Below are 16,068 nucleotides of genomic sequence, written 5' to 3' on the forward strand. Positions count from 1 at the left end.
TATGGAAAGGGACAAAAGCATAACAGTTTAAGGTCTATGGCAGACCCTGTCCTAAGGGAAAAGAATGAAAGAGAATAAGAGGGACATTTTCAAAATGTCCATGCTGTCCAGCCCAGCTCACATGGTTTGGGACAGAATACTGGTCAGATGGGGAAGCATTTTGCTGGAGAATCCCCTGTGTGGCTCCTCTCAGGAGCCCAGTATGGCAGATTAACTGTACAAGGTGCCAGCTGCTGGAGAGTTGAGAGAGAAATTCTACCAGCGTATGAACTTTAGCAGAGGTTCTCAGCATCCTAAAGGAGATAATTGCTGTGAGTCTTACCAAAACCTTGGATTCCAAGAGGCCTATACAGTGGCAGACAGACTTTTAAAGTAAGTTGGCCATATGTTCCAGTTTGCCTGGGACAGTTCCTGTTATGCTTACTGTCTGTCCTAGGGTCTTATCCTGTTTTAACATTTGCTTTGGATTTTTCATCTTCCAATATAGTGTCATCATTAATAGTTGCCTTAAAATAAGGCATAAGGGTTTGCTTGAATTCTGTTATGGACTTCCATCTTCCTTTGTGGTCATGTATAGTGTGTGTGAAACACATTTTAATATATGATTACGTGGACTATGGAAAGGGAGAAAAGATACCTTTAGAGCAGAGGCCCCTGGCAAAGACTAAGTTAATCAAGCTATCAAGGTTAACCTCACCAGTGATGTCATGTTGATAGCATGTGTCCTTGTATGATGTGATGCGAAGGGCACTTCATCTCTGTGGTCTTCCTCCCCAAAACCCATAACCCCAGGTTAATCATGAGAAATACATCAGACAAACTCAAATTGAGGGACATTCTACAAAGTAACTGGTCCTAAAACTCTGAAGGGAAGACAGAGAAATTGGCATAGATCAGAGATGAAGAGATATAACAAAATGTAATGCAGTATTCTGGCTGGGTTCCTGGCATAGAAGAAGGACATTAGTAGAAGAAACTAGTAAAATCTTAATAATGTATAGAGTTCAGTTAATAGTAATGTTGGTTTCATATGTAACAAATGTACCACAATTATGTAAGATATTAACATTGAGACAAACTGAGTGAGGGGTATAGGAGAACTGTCTGTACTATCTTTGCAACTTTTCCATAAATCTAAAATTATTCTAAAATAAAAAGTTTATTAAACTTAACAGCTGTAGTGGAAATGTTTAGAAATATTTTAATATATACACAGAAAAATTTCACTACAAATTTTTGTGACAAAGCTGACATTTAATACAAAACAATAGTTTAACGTGGCAGAACATGCGTTTACTCTTTGCTATTCCTCATAAGTCAAACTTTAGAAATATTTAATCTGTTAGGGAATTACTTAGTAAATCAACTTAAGGGCCTTTAGGTGTTTTGTGAGCGAGCTCTCTTAATTTTGTTTGTCTTTGACTCAAAATATATCGAAAGTGTTTTATTAAAGTATTCAATGTGTTGGGGCTTCCCTGGTGGCGCAGTGGTTGAGAATCTGCCTGCCAATGCAGGGGACACGGGTTCGAGCCCTGGTCTGGGAAGATACCACATGCCACGGAGCAACTAGGCCCGTGAGCAACAACTACTGAGCCTGCACATCTGGAGCTTGTGCTCCGCAACAAGAGAGGCCATGATAGTGAGAGGCCCGCGCACCGCGATGAAGAGTGGCCCCCGCTTGCCGCAACTAGAGAAAGCCCTCGCACAGGAATGAAGCCCCAACACAGCCAAAAAAAAAAAAAAAAAAAAATTACCCCCCTATTCTGGGGCACCCCAACCCCCTCTTAAAAAAAAAAAGTATTCAATGTGTAGAAAGCCAAAATATCAGCATTTGGAGTTTTTACTGAATTTTAGTTGTTGACAACAAAGATTTCAAATGGGAATACATTGAAATGTATCCTATTAAAATAAAGGGGGCACTGAACAAATTATGAGAGAGTGAGAGAGAGAAAGAGAGAGAAGAGATTTTCATAATGAAATATATGGCACATACTTATACTAAAAATGTATTTTTTGTTTATCTAAAATTCAACTTTAGCTGGGACTCCTGTGTTTTTACCTGCCTAATCTGGCAACTCTAATCATGGAGAGAAGTCTGGCTTCCAGCCCAGCCTCATTTATTCAACACACTTCTGTTAGCCTGGCTCTGTGTTAGGTACTGGGATAAAAAAATTAAAAGACATGAATATATCACTGAGAGACTCCCTCACAGTAAGTCCCTGATAACTCACTGTGTGATCTTGAAGAAGACACTTAACTTCTCTGAAATCCATGTCTTCATCTATTACATGAGATTATTGCAGTCCTAGGCTGATTCATGGACAAAATGGAGCTCTGAGCGTAAAGGAATTTTGGAAAAGTCTGAGTTGTTAGAAAACCTATGTTTTAATTACTTCACCAAGCATCTTTGGCAACACTGAAACTAGGGCAGATTTGTGGGCCAAGTCCGCTACGTGTGTCCTAATGCATCCAATATTTTTGCCAGATTTCCCTGCTCTAAAGAGTCAGCCTCCTCTCCCATCTCTTCCCCATCTTGTCAAAGCTACTCCTCTAGTCTGAACCATATCCCTGGAAAGAGGCAGGAAGATTCAAAGCCACCCAGCTGCAGCAAACAGTTGGACCCACAGAGACAACTTCTCCTTTGTGTCAGCACGGTTCTCTGATGGGGAGAATTATGGGAAACAAGCAAGTCGGAGAACTTTTCTAAGTACCCACCCAGAGACCCCTGAACTATGTGCTCCACACAGCTCAGGAGGCTGCTGAACACTTGAGTGAGTTTGCCAATGCTGAAATGCCCCCATCAGTCATTGTATCTAGGGGTCAGGTGGGCCTGTGACTAAGCATTCCAGAGACTGCAGAGGAAAGCCTATTCTGCAATGTCCCTAGGGAGGGAGAGACCCATGCATTTCCCATCACCTCTTCCAGCTCCTCTGCATCCACCACGAAGCCAAAGAAGTCCTAGTTAGAGGTTAGAAGCTGTAAACATCCTATTAGTAAAGACATCAAAGTCTAGTTAGAGAGGTAGAACCCATGCAATGCTACCTTATATTGGGTTTTTTTATTATTATTTTTATGCGGCAAGTGGCAAGTCCATCATTGTCTTCACTTAGAAATCCAAGAGACGATTATGATAGAAAAAAAGTTTTGTTAAGACAAGATGCTGAACAGATTAAAGGATGCTGTTAACCTTGATTTTTCTTGTTCTGGGTAGAAAATCTTTATTTAAATGGGTTCTTGGACTGAACAAAGCTAGAGAGGCTGTTCTACTCAAAAGTTATTGAAGTTGACAAGAGTATTCATCAGCTATGTATTTCAAACATGGAATGAAAACCATTGACAATTATTTCAGCATGAAGTATAAAAGTATGTGACTTCCAGTCTCTGGAGATCTGGTAGCCATTCTCCAGCAACTCTTTACCCAGGATCTGATGAAGACCCTCGATCAGGGTCCAAGGGAATTCACTGCAAAGATCAGGAGGGATTTCTCTACTTCCAGATCCTGCTACAGAGGAACCTTCTCTGTCACAATCATAGCTCTCCTGTCCCCTGCAGTGGACTCTAGGACTTGACTTTCTTCCATGGGGACCCTAGCTTCTCAGTCTTTGCTGATGTGATTGCTCGGTGCTCATTAGAGTACCAAGATTGTTTTCAGTTGACTTCTATATAAAGTTTTCTTCACTGAAATACTTGCTAAAATGCTCCATTAATTTGAGAATGGCTTTTGTCTGATGCCTGGGCCTCCCATGCTCCCAAGTTCAGATCTCTGCCTTACATCTGTGCTTTTGGTGAGGAGCAGGAAAAGGCAGGTGGGTTATCCACCGTCCTTTTGCTGTCTTCCATATACATAAATGAAATTCTCTCTCTCTCTCCCCCTCTCCCCCTCCTTCTACTACCTCTATTTTCATGTCAAAATAAAACAACTGGACTGATTTTCACCAAATTCAGGGTGCACATTTGGGATAGTCTGCTAAAATACAAGCTATGGCCAGGAACATAAAATATGCTTTGGAAGGCCCTGGGGAAACTGGAAGATATTGGGCCATCATCCTCAGAGCATGTCCAAGGGCTGTGAATAATTAATAGAGGGATTAAGAAGATATGAACAGAAAAAAACAATATTTTCAAATGTGAGTCCCCAAATAAAAAGACATAGCACAGATGTTGATTTACCCATTAGAATGACTGCTCACAGCCCTGGGAGGTGTGTGTGTGTGTGTGTGTGTGTGTGTGTGTGTGTGTGTGTGTGTGTGTATGTTTGTAATATTTACTGTCCACCATGTGCTAGGCATTATATGAAGTGTGTTATATGAATTATATTCAACATACACCTAAGATAGTTATATTATTATCAGGTTTATTTTACAGATGGGAAAAAAAGGTCCAAAGAAGGTAATAAGTATATGAACTTGGAGCAAGTTCCTTAAGTGGAAAGCTAAAATTTTAAACTCTGACTCCTTTATGGTCACTTTTTGAAGTTTGTACTAAAAAAATCAACAAGATGACCCCTTTATGCAACTCCTCTGCAAGCCTGTTGAACGCTGCCCTGGTGGCAATGCAAACTAGTCTCTGCATACATGCTGCAGTCTGTGTTAGCAACTTTCTCTTATCTGTGCTGTCTACGCAGCCAGGAACACTGACAGACACTGGAGCAGAAGCCTTTCCTATCAGCTGTCATCTGACCTGTAGGGAGAAACATTCCAAATACAAGGTGGAAGCAATTTTAGCAGGATGTAAGGAGGAACTTTCCTCCCTGGAGGTTTGAGTGACATCAGAATGGATAAGCAAGGGAATCATATCATCTACTTTCCAGGGGAAGTTTAAAAATAGCAGCAACCTCTTAGTGTTGGAATGGTGGTAACAGTATATCTGGGCCATGTCTGTATGTGATGCCAAATTAGCTATTGTAATGCATGAATGCAGGAAGTAAATGCAGTTTATGTCAATACTGCACAAAGTCCAAGCAATTTGACAATTGTCAGCGTGACGGGTAAATCTTGACAGCAGGTAACTTGCACGCTAATCTGAATCATAGAGCTCTAATTGTTCAGGTTAGTTGTCGAGCATGATCAAACCAAATGTAATACTGCTAAGTTGCTGTTCCACGTTGCCCTAGGCAGTGGAAAGAACTTGGTGTCATTGTACTTATTTATTCATTGATTAGGCATCTACTACTTTCTAGACTTGATGCTCTGCACTGGAGTCACAAGATGAATAAGATGTGTTTCTCTTCATCATCATCAAGAAGCTCATAGCCCAGTGGTCTGGGCTCTAGTCCCAGCTGTAAATATGAATAGCTTCATGCTCTGTTCAAATGACCTGACCTCTTTCTGGGCCTGACTCCTAATCTGTAACATGAGGAAAGTAGACTGAGACCCTTGCCTGGGATGGGCACCAGCTTATGCAGCTATGTACTATTGATGTCATCTGTTCAACTAATATTTGCTAGCATCTTCCATGTACCAGGCACTGTGTTTTGCAGACATAACATGACAAGGATGCCATCCCTTCCTTTGAGAAGCAGGAGGGAAGAACATTGAGGCTGGAGAATAAAATACCATGAGGTGCAATGTTACATTACGGGGGTTAACATGAGTCATAAGGGAGTGGGAGAGTCAGGGAATAGTCTCCCTGGCAGAAAGCTTGGTGGTGTCCTAGAGATTAAGGAGGAGCTAATCAATAGATTAAGGGAATAGGAGAAGGAATTCCAGGCACAGAGAGGATCAGGAGGCAAGAGGGAGGATAGTTGTTTTAGAGAATTATAATTAGTCTAATGTGAATTGAGGGTAAGGGGAGAAGGGCAGAGGGGAGATGGGCTGGGGTAGAGCTACAAAAGGAAAGGAGAGGGGAGAAGAAGAGAGGGGAGAGGAGAGGAGGAAAGGGGAGGGAAAGGGAGAGGAAGGGAGTGGAAAGAGAATATGGGAATATGGAAAGGGTTGAGAGGCAAACAGAAGGAAAAATTAGGGACCAGATTATCAAGAACTTTGTCCCCCATGCTTGGGACTTTGGACTTGAACTTGAGGCAATCAGAAGTCACAGAGGGTCTTAAGCAGCAGAATTCTGAGGTTAGAAGGGAGCTTTACAGTACAATATGTAGAATACATATTGGAGGGGAATCAGAAAGAGCAGTCCAGAGGTTGATGGCCTATTTGGGGCTTAATGAAAAGGATTTCCTTTCCTCCTCTCCCCCCTTCCCCTTCCCTGCACTCCCCTCCCAATCCCCCTCTCTTCCTTTGGGTGTTGGGGAGGCCATGGTAGCTTCACAGGCAGGAAGGAGTGCAGTATGAGTGCTTCATGGCTTTGAAACCAACAGAGGTGGTTTTGTGACTGTATAAGGAGCTGGTGACATCCATTCATGCTGAAATTCCTTGCTGTCAAGACCAAGCTCCAGCCCATAAGAAGGCAGGGACTGCCTGGAAGTGAATCATCATGGGTGGCACAGATGATACCAGATTCTAAGAATCTAAACTATGTGGGTTAACTGAGCACCCTTGACAACTGAGCCGTTTCTCTTCTTTCCTTGTGCAGTTTTAGCCCAGAAGAAGGTGCCAGGTTTGGTCATATCCATCCTCAACCCCTGTAAAACAGTCATGCGGGGCCCTCAGAGCCCCCAGCAACCCTGCGACTCTAAGCATAAAGGATTGAGCTAAAAACACAGTCAAGGTAGTTTCAACACAAGACAAGTAGAACCAAGGGGAAACTGAACACCAGAGGCTTTATTTGAATAAATAAGGGGGGGGGTCCCATTATATAATCCCCCCACATAAGTAAGAAAATGTAGTACCAAATAATTCAAGAAACAAGTACAAGAGGTGAATATCAGCAGGACTGAGATTTGGCATGAAGTGATGGTTAAGAGTGAAGGACTTGGAGCCAGGATCCCTGGGCTGGAATTCCAATTTCACCACTATGAGCTGCACAACTGGGGCAAGTCAGGTCACCTCTCCATGACTCAGTTTCTTCATCTGTAAAATGAGGATAATAATAGTACCAACCTCATTAGGTTGCAGTGAGAATTAAACGAGTTAATACTTGTACTTCAAAACAGCTCCTGGCATATAACAGGTGTTATAGAAATGTCTGTTAAATAAAAATAAAGAAAATCGCCACTCCCTTAAGAAATAAGTGGTGCAGGGATTCCTGGAGGAGGGGATGAGGGGTTCAATGACATCTTTTAGGTTCTGGGGACCTGAAAATAGAGAACAACTTGTGCCCAGGGGACATATTAGTGGTGACTCAGCAGACAGCGTTTGATGGTGTCTCTCTATTATGTCTTTGTAATAAAGAATCTGAACAAAGAATCAAAGGAAGAGGGTTTCTTTTAAGTTTCAGGCCGAAATTAAATCTGTTTAAGTTAGCAAATAAGGAATGAAATTTCTAGAAATAAGCTTGAGTGGAAAGAAAATGTCAGAGACCCAGGGTTGGGTAGTTAAGAGAAGAAAAAGTGGAATGAAAATAACTCTGCACCCCTATGTAACCCCACGCAGACAAACAACATCATTCAGACAGAGGATAAGTCTGCACCTGCATCCACCTTTCAGAAGATAAGGCTCTCTCTTAAGCTTGATCCAACCTAACAAACATCTCTCTGGCTTAGAACCTCCATGCTGCAGGGAGAAGAGTAAGTCCACACTGTCCTCCTGGTTCCACTCTGTTGTTCTTCCTATGTAAGACTGACTCCCCTGGCTGAGTTCCCTGAGATCTGATGCTAGGCCTGGCCCAACAGGAAACACCAGCTCTTAGTTCGGGTTTTCTGGCTACTGGAATAGTGTGTCTTGCCTGGGCCGTCCTTTTCTCTCTCTCTCAGCATTTTCCCTTTGCTTCAGGATTCTTGAATCCCTCATTATACCATTGTTCTTTGGGACTCACAGTCTTCGGTCTTTTCTCAAGAAACCAGAGAGACAGTTGCAAGTTTTCAGTAATCAGTTCTCCTTACAACATTGTCCAGGTTATTGAATAGCCTGTTTTGGGGGTCCTTGACATCACTACCCAAAACCATTTGCATGATGAGTAGAGATAGATGGGCATCAAGGGAGAGGGTATAGGAGAGAAAAAATCAGAGGCTGTAAATCAGCCCCAACCCCATACAAACCTGATGGTCCTACCACTCACACACAGATGCACACAAACATACATATACACTCTCTTCCCTCATTTTCTGGGTGTGGAAACTTAGACAAGTACATGTCACTATCATCAGCTTTGTTTTATGGATCTTTGTTTTAGTGATCTTTGAAGTGATCTCCAACTGTTTTATGGATCTTTGAAGTGACGAGAAAATAGTTTCTGATCTAAACATAGTTTCTTAGATGAATACAATGATAAATTAATGACTAATCAATACATGAATAGCACTTTATAGTTTATGACTGCTGTTCATGTCCAAGAACAATTAAAAAGCCCATCAAAGAGGAGGATATAAGACACGTAGTTTAGTCAAGGGCTGTGTGAAGACAGGAATTTTAGGGATTGACATGCTAAGCTTTCTATCCCGTTCACAGAAAAGAGCCCCTGGCATTGTTTATCACAACTACTTAGTTCATGGTTGATGTACAATATGTGATAATGGCAAATAAATACCAAGATTCTGACCGCAGCCCTGAATAACACTACTGGCTTAAATAGACATTAGGCAAATATTTTATTTTGATTTTGTGTTTATTTATCTCTGAATTATACACACACATGTACAGACACATACTATTTCTCATTTCAAATGATACTCTGGGGATTTCAGAGAGAAGTCTGTGCACTGTAAAAGGAGGGTCCCAGGACAAGTAAATAACCTAGTTTAAAATCTCAATTAGAAAAGAGCAAAATTCCAGGTGAAATTCAAATAAAAGAATTGCTGGTAGTAATGATTGTTATATACCAAAATGAGTAACTGAAAGAGGCTGAGGAGTCATTAAAAATCTTTTAAATTACTTTTAAATAGTTTTTTTTCCCTCACAGTTCTGTAATGAGTAGGATTCCATCCTGCCTGGAGGTTAGGAGATGGATAACATAAACTCTCAAAGTCTTTTAAACTTGAATTTAATTTTCCTATGCTTCTGTGAGCATCAAAACTGGAAACAGGGGTATAGCTGTTAAAAATGGGACTAATAATGGGGTAAAGACTCCATTGTTTATTGTGAGGAATAAATGAGAATAAAGTATCTTAGTATAATAACTGCTACATGGAAGCATTCAGTACATGTTAGTCTTTAATAATTATGAAGGTGATGATAAACCGTACTTTTATTTCCTTTGTGCAGGAAATTTTTTATGCAGCCCAGGTAAGAGCAAGTGCTAAGAGTTAAGAATGTGTTTTAAATGAGTTCTGGAAAACCATTCCCTTAGCTGATCCTATTTTCCTGAACCTCAACTAAAAGCCTTGAGAAAAATTGGGAGCCAAAATTTCTCCTACAGCAGAGTTGGTCCTCATCAGTCTATAAAATTAAACTGACTATTGACTTAAAACAGTGATAAGCATTTTAGATTTATGGCCAGTCTGTGAGCTGACTCACTAGATTTTTTTCCCCCATCTTAGGATATAATTTTGGTCATTCAATAGAAGAACACAAAACCGAAAAGAAAACCAGAGGGGTCACGGGGGAGAAGGAGGGAAACCTAACTTGAAATGCTCATTTGTTAGGACAAAAAAGTCATTATTGTTCTGTCTGAAGGCAGGGATAGAGAGATGTGAGAAAGGAGAAAGGAATTGAAGCTTTAGATGCAAAAAATATTTGTATAAAGGATTAGGTGAGAAACACTAGAAAGGCAAAAACCTACTAGTTCAGGACTTGCTAAGAAACAGGTTGAAGTGAGAGAGTGACATGGACATATATACACTACCAAATGTAAAATAGATAGCTAGTGGGAAGCAACCACATAGCACAGGGAGATCAACTCGGTGCTTTGTGACCACCTAGAGGGGTGGGATAGGGAGGGTGGGAGGGAGACGCAAGAGGGAGGAGATATGGGGATACATGTATACATATAGCTGATTTACTTTGTTATACAGCAGAAACTAACACAACATTGTAAAGCAATTATACTCCAATAAAGATGTTAACAAAAAAAAAGAAACAGGTTGGAGGGATTTGGGGAGCTATAATAGAGGTGGCAAACTGGTGGCTCATAGGTAGGGTTGAACAGCTATTACATGTACACACTGCTATATTTAAAATAACCAATAAAAGACCTATTGTAAAAAAATTAATTAATTAATTTTTAAAAATAAAGGAAATGGTGAAATGCCAAAAGAAAAATTTAACTTTACTTTGTTTCTAACAATTAATAATTGGAGGAATTCACATCAAATTCTGGATTTCTGGTATCTTTTGAAAACCAGAAGATGAGGCAGAGCAGGGTCTGCCCTTCCCAAAAGCAAATGTCTCTTTCAGTATGTGCTCCCCAGCTTGCTGTGGCCTGAATTCTACTTCTTTCTGAATTACATGTAGCTGGCTTTGTTCCTTTTCATGGTCCCCTGTATGCACTGTCCCCTGTATGCACTGAAGTTTACAGCCTTCAGTTAAAAGGCACTGAGAGCATGGGACAAGACTTCAAGAGTTGTTTGTTGAAGCATGGTAAAGAAAGGAGATTTCCAAGTAAAGAGTTAGTCAACAATACTTCAAAAACACCTAGACTTAGGGGTCTTGAGGGCAGGCAACATCCAGCTTTATCTTTATGTTCCATGACTTTGTAACTCACTGGGGCTTGTGGACACTTGCTAGAAAATGAGTAAATTATGTGGATATTGACAAATTGATTCTGAAGTTTATATGGAGAAGTAAAAGACACAGAATAGGCAAGACAATATTGAAGGAGAAGAACAAAGTTGGAGGACTGACACTACCCAAATTCAAGACTTACTCTCAAGCTGTAGTAATCAAGACAGTATGGTATTGGGGAAAGAACAGACAAATAGATCAATGGAATGGAATAGACATCCCAGAAACAGACCCACATAAATATAGTCAACTGATCTTTGACAAAAGAGCAAAGGCAATACGATGGAACAAAGATAGTCTTTTCAACAAATGGTGCTGGAAAACCTAGACATCTACATGCAAAACAAACAAACAAACAAACAAAAAAGAATGTGGACACAAACCTTACACTCTTCATAAAAATTAACTCAAAATGGGCCACAGACCTAAACATAAAATGCAAAACTGTGAAACTCTTAGAATACAACATAGGAGAAAAATCTAGATGACCTTGGGTAAAGTGGTGACTTTTTTTTTTTAATATTTTTTAAAAAATTATTTATTTTATTTATTTATTTTTGACTGCATTAGGTCTTCGTTGCTGTGCGCGGGCTTTTTCTAGTTGTGGCGAGAGGGGGCTACTCTTCGCTGCGGTGCTTGGGCTTCTCAATGCGGTGGCTTCTCTTGTTGCAGGGCATGGGTTCCAATCGAGCGGGCTTCAGTAGTTGTGGCATGCGGGCTCAGTAGTTGTGGCTCACAGGCTTAGTTGCTCCATGGCATGTGGGATCTTCCTGGACCAAGGTTCAAACCCATGTCCCCAGCGTTGGCAGGCAGATTCTTAACCACTGTACCATCAGGGAAGCCCAAGGTGGTGACTTTTTAGATATAACACCACAGGCATGGTCCATGAAAGAAATAATTGATAAACTGGACTTCATTAAAATCAAAAATGTTTGCTATGTGCAAAACACTGTCAAGAAATTAGAGAAAAACCACATGCTGGGAGAAAATATTTGCAAAAGAATATCTGATAGAGGACTTTTATCCAAAATATACAAAGAACTCTTAAAGCTCAACAATAATAAAATGAACAACCAGATTAAAATTGGGCAAAAACCTGAACAAACAACTCACCAAAGAAGATATGTAGATGGCAGATAAGCATATAAAAGGATTTTCAACATAGTATGTCATTAGGGAATTAAAAATTAAAAAAAAAAAAAAGACAGAGAGAGAGAGATACCACTCCACACTTATTAGAATGGCCAAACTCCTGAACACTGACAACACCAAATGCTGGTGAGGATGTGGAGCAGCAGAAACCCTCATTTCTTGTTGGTAGGAATGCAAAATGGTACAGCCACTTTTGTAGACAATTTGGCAGAATCTTACAAAACTAAACACACTCTTACCATACACTCCAGCAATCATACTCCTTATTTACCCAAAAAAGGTCAAAACTTATATCCACACAAAAATTTGCATATGGATGATTATAGCGGCTTTATTTATGATCTCCAAAACTTAGAAGGAACCAAGATGTCCTTCAGCAGGTAAATGGATAAACTGTGGAACATTCAGATGTGGAATATTATTCAGTGGTAAAAATAAATGAGCTATAATTTTTGTGTCTTTCTGTCTGAATTTAAAAAAAAAAAAAAAAATTCCACAAGGACTCAGAGGCAAAGAATATACAAATCAATTTTCACTGCAAAGTAAAGGAGCTGTTACAGTGGAAAAAAAATAAATAAATAAAAATAAATGAGCTATCAAGCCATGAGAAGACATGGAGGAAACATAACTACATATTACTAAGTGAAAGAAGTCAATCTGAAAATAAAACATACTGTATAATTTCAACTATATGACATTATGGAAAAAGCAAAACTATGGAGACAGTGGTTGCCAGTGGGGAAGAGCATAGAGAGGAATGAACAGGTGGAGCACAGAGGATTTTTAGAGCAATGAACTATTCTGCATGATATTGTAATGGTGGATGCATGTCATTATACATTAGTCCAAATTTCTAGAATATGCAACACTAATATGTAATTTAAACTATAGATTTGGTTGATAATGATGTGTCAATATAGGGGTGATCAATTGTAACAAACATTCCACCCTAGTGAGGGATGTTGATGGTGGCGAAATTTGTGTGTGTGAGGGCAGGGGGTAGGGAATATGTGGGAACTCTCAGTATGTTCTACTCAATGTTGCTGTAAGCCTAAAACCTTTAAAAACTAAAGTTGATCTTTTAAAAAAATGAATGAATGAGCTCAAAACTTTGCCAGATATAATGGTGGACAGAGAAAAGGGGATAAGGCAAGCGGTCGTATCCTTGCCCTCAAGGCATTTGTAATGGACTTGCAAAGATCAGACAAAACGCCCATAAAAAGGATAGTATATAAAAATATGTGATCAAGTAAGATAATTTCTTTGAAATTATTTTCTACGTTAGCTCTCTAGGAGTAGAAATCTCAGCACTTAGCATATAGTAGGTCCTCAGTTGAAGTCTCCTAAAGTGAATAGAAGTTCTATGGTTAAATATTAACTCTTTAGAACTGACTTTACCTCTTTTAATGTAGGAGTCCAGCTGCCTGGCTTAGAATCCCAGTTCTGCCAGAGGCAACCCTGAGTTACCTTAAGCCTGTTGCTTAACCACTTCATGCTTTAGTTTCTCCATCTGCCATGGGAATGTTAATAGTACTTTCCTTATATGTGGACAGTGAGGATTTCCTGGAAGAATTTGGGTAAAGACCTTAGCACAGTGCCTGGTATCTATTGAGTTGGTCAAAAAGTTCTTTAGGGTTTTCCATAAGGTGTTACTGAAAAGCTTGAACGATCTTTTTGGCCAACCCAATAGTAGCAGCTCACAAACAGGGTTTCTGTGGTTATAATAGATTGTAGAAGTTTCTTCTGCATGTTCATTGTTAGGGTAAAAGAGTAATCTGGTACAGTGCAGGAAACATCCACCAACAGGCATAACTTTTTTCACTGTGCTTCACTTTATTGCACTTCCCAGATAATTGTATTTTTCACTAGTTGAAAGTTTGTGGTAACCCTGCATTGAACAAGTCTATCAGCGACGTATTTCTACAGCCTTTGTTCACTTCATGTTTGTGTGTCACATTTTGGTAATTCTCCCAATATTTCAAATTTTCATTATTATATTTGTTATGGTGATCTGTGATCAGTGACCTTTGGTATTACTATTATAATTGTTTTGGGGCACCACAAACTGTACCAATATAAGACGGTGAACTTATTGGATAAATGCTTTGTGTGCTCTGACTGCTCCACCAACCAACTGATCCCCCCATCTCTCTCCCTCTCCTTGGGCCTCTATTCCCTGATATTGAAATTATCCCAGTTAATAACCTTACAGTGGCCTCTAAGTGTTCAACTGAAAGGAAGAATTGCACATCTCTCACTTTAAATCAAAAGCCAGAAATGATTATGTCGAGATAGGCCAAAAGCTAGGCCTCTTATTCCAAACAGTTAGCCAAGTTGTGAATGCAGAGGAAAAGTTCTTGAAGGAAATTAAAAGCAGTACTCCAGTGAACACACAAATGATTAAAAAAAAGCGAACCCGTCTTATTGCTGATATGGAGAAAGTTTTAGTGCTCTGGATAGAAAATGAAACCAGCCACAACATTCTCTTAAGCCAAATCCTGATCCAGAACAAGGCCCTAACTCTCTTCCATTCTAGGAAGGCTGAGAGTAGTGAGGAAGCTGTGGACGAAAGGTCTGAAGCTAGCAGAGGTTGGTTCATGAGGTTTAAGAAACCATCTTCATAACACAAAATTGCAAGGTGAATCATCAAGCGCTGATGTAGAAGCTGCAGCAAGTTATCCAGAAGATCGAGCTACAATAATGAATGAAGGTGGCTACACTGAACAGCAAATTTTCAATGTAGGGGAAACAACCTTCTATTGAAAGAAGATGCCATCTACAACTTTCATAGCTACAGAGGAAAAGTCAATGCCTGGCTTAAAAGTTTCAAAGGACAGGCTGACCCTCTTGTTAGGGACTAATGCAGCTTGTGACTTGAAGTTGAAGCCAGTGCTCATTTACCATTCTGAAAATCTTAGGGTCCTTCAGAATTATGCTAAATCTACTCTGCTTGTGCTCTGTAAATGGAACAACAAAGCCTGGATGACAGCACATCTGTTTACAACATGATTTATGGAATATATTAAGCCCACTGTTGAGATCTACTGCTCAGGAAAAAAAAAAAAAAGATTCCTTTTAAAATATTACTGCTCATTGACAATTCACCTGGTCACCCAAGAGTTTTGATAGACATGTGCAATGAGATTCATGTTGTTTTCATACCTGCTAACAGAACATCCATTCTGCAGCCCATGGATCAAGGAGTAATTTCAACTTTCAAGTTTTATTATTAAGAAACACATTTTATAAGGCTGTAGCTGCCATAGTTAGTGATTCCTCTGTTGGATCTGGGCAAAGTAAATTGAAATCTTCTGGACAGGATTCACCATTCTAGATTCCATGAAGAACATTCATGATTTATGGGAAGAGGTCAAAATATCAGTACTAACAGGAGTTTTGAAGTTGATTACAACCTTTGTGAACAACTTTGAGGGGTTCAAAACATCAGTAACTGCAGATGTGGTAGAAATAGAAAGAGAACTAGAATTAGTAGTGGAGCCTGAAAGATGTGACTAAATTGCTGCAATCTCATGATAAAACTTTAACAGATGAGGAGTGGCTTCTTATGGATGAGCAAAGAAAGTGGTTTCTTGAGAGAGAATCTACTCCTGGTGAAGATGTTGTGAAGTTTATTCAAATGACAACAAAGGATTTAGAATATCACATAAACTTAGTTGGTAAAGCAGCAGGAGGGCTCGAGAAGATTGACTTCAATTTTGAAAGAAGTTCTGCTGTGGATAAAATGCTATCAAACAGCATCGTCTGCTACAGAGAAACCTTACATGAAAGGAAGAGTCAATGCATGTGGCGAACTTCATTGTTGTCTTATTTTAAGAAATGGCCACAGCCAGCCCAGCCTTCAGCAGCAACCAGCCTGATCAGTCAACTGCCATCAACATCCAGGCAAGACTCTCCAGCAACAAAAAGCTTATGACTCATTGAAGGCCCAGATGATGGTTAGCATTCTTTTTAGCATAAAGTATGTTTTATTTAAGGTATGTAACTATTTTTCAGGCATAATGCTATTGCATACTTACTAGACTACAGTACAGTGTAAATATAACTTTTATATGCACTGAGAAACCAAAAAATTCATGTGACTCACTTTATTGCAATATTTGCTTTATTGCGGTGTTCTGGAACTGAATCAGCAATATTTCTGAAGTATGTCTGTATATTATTTTTCTGATTATAAAAGTGATATAGT

General features: G+C 39.7%; 1 long non-coding RNA gene across 1 annotated transcript in view; it reads right to left on the minus strand.

Annotated features, from left to right (window-relative positions):
• Nucleotides 1-16,068, minus strand: part of LOC309631371 — a 107,675-nt gene that overhangs the window by 50,250 nt on the left and 41,357 nt on the right. The window lies entirely within an intron of this gene.

Source organism: Balaenoptera borealis (genome assembly GCF_965194805.1).
Source record: "Balaenoptera borealis genome assembly, chromosome: 6".
Classification (NCBI taxonomy): domain Eukaryota; kingdom Metazoa; phylum Chordata; class Mammalia; order Artiodactyla; family Balaenopteridae; genus Balaenoptera; species Balaenoptera borealis.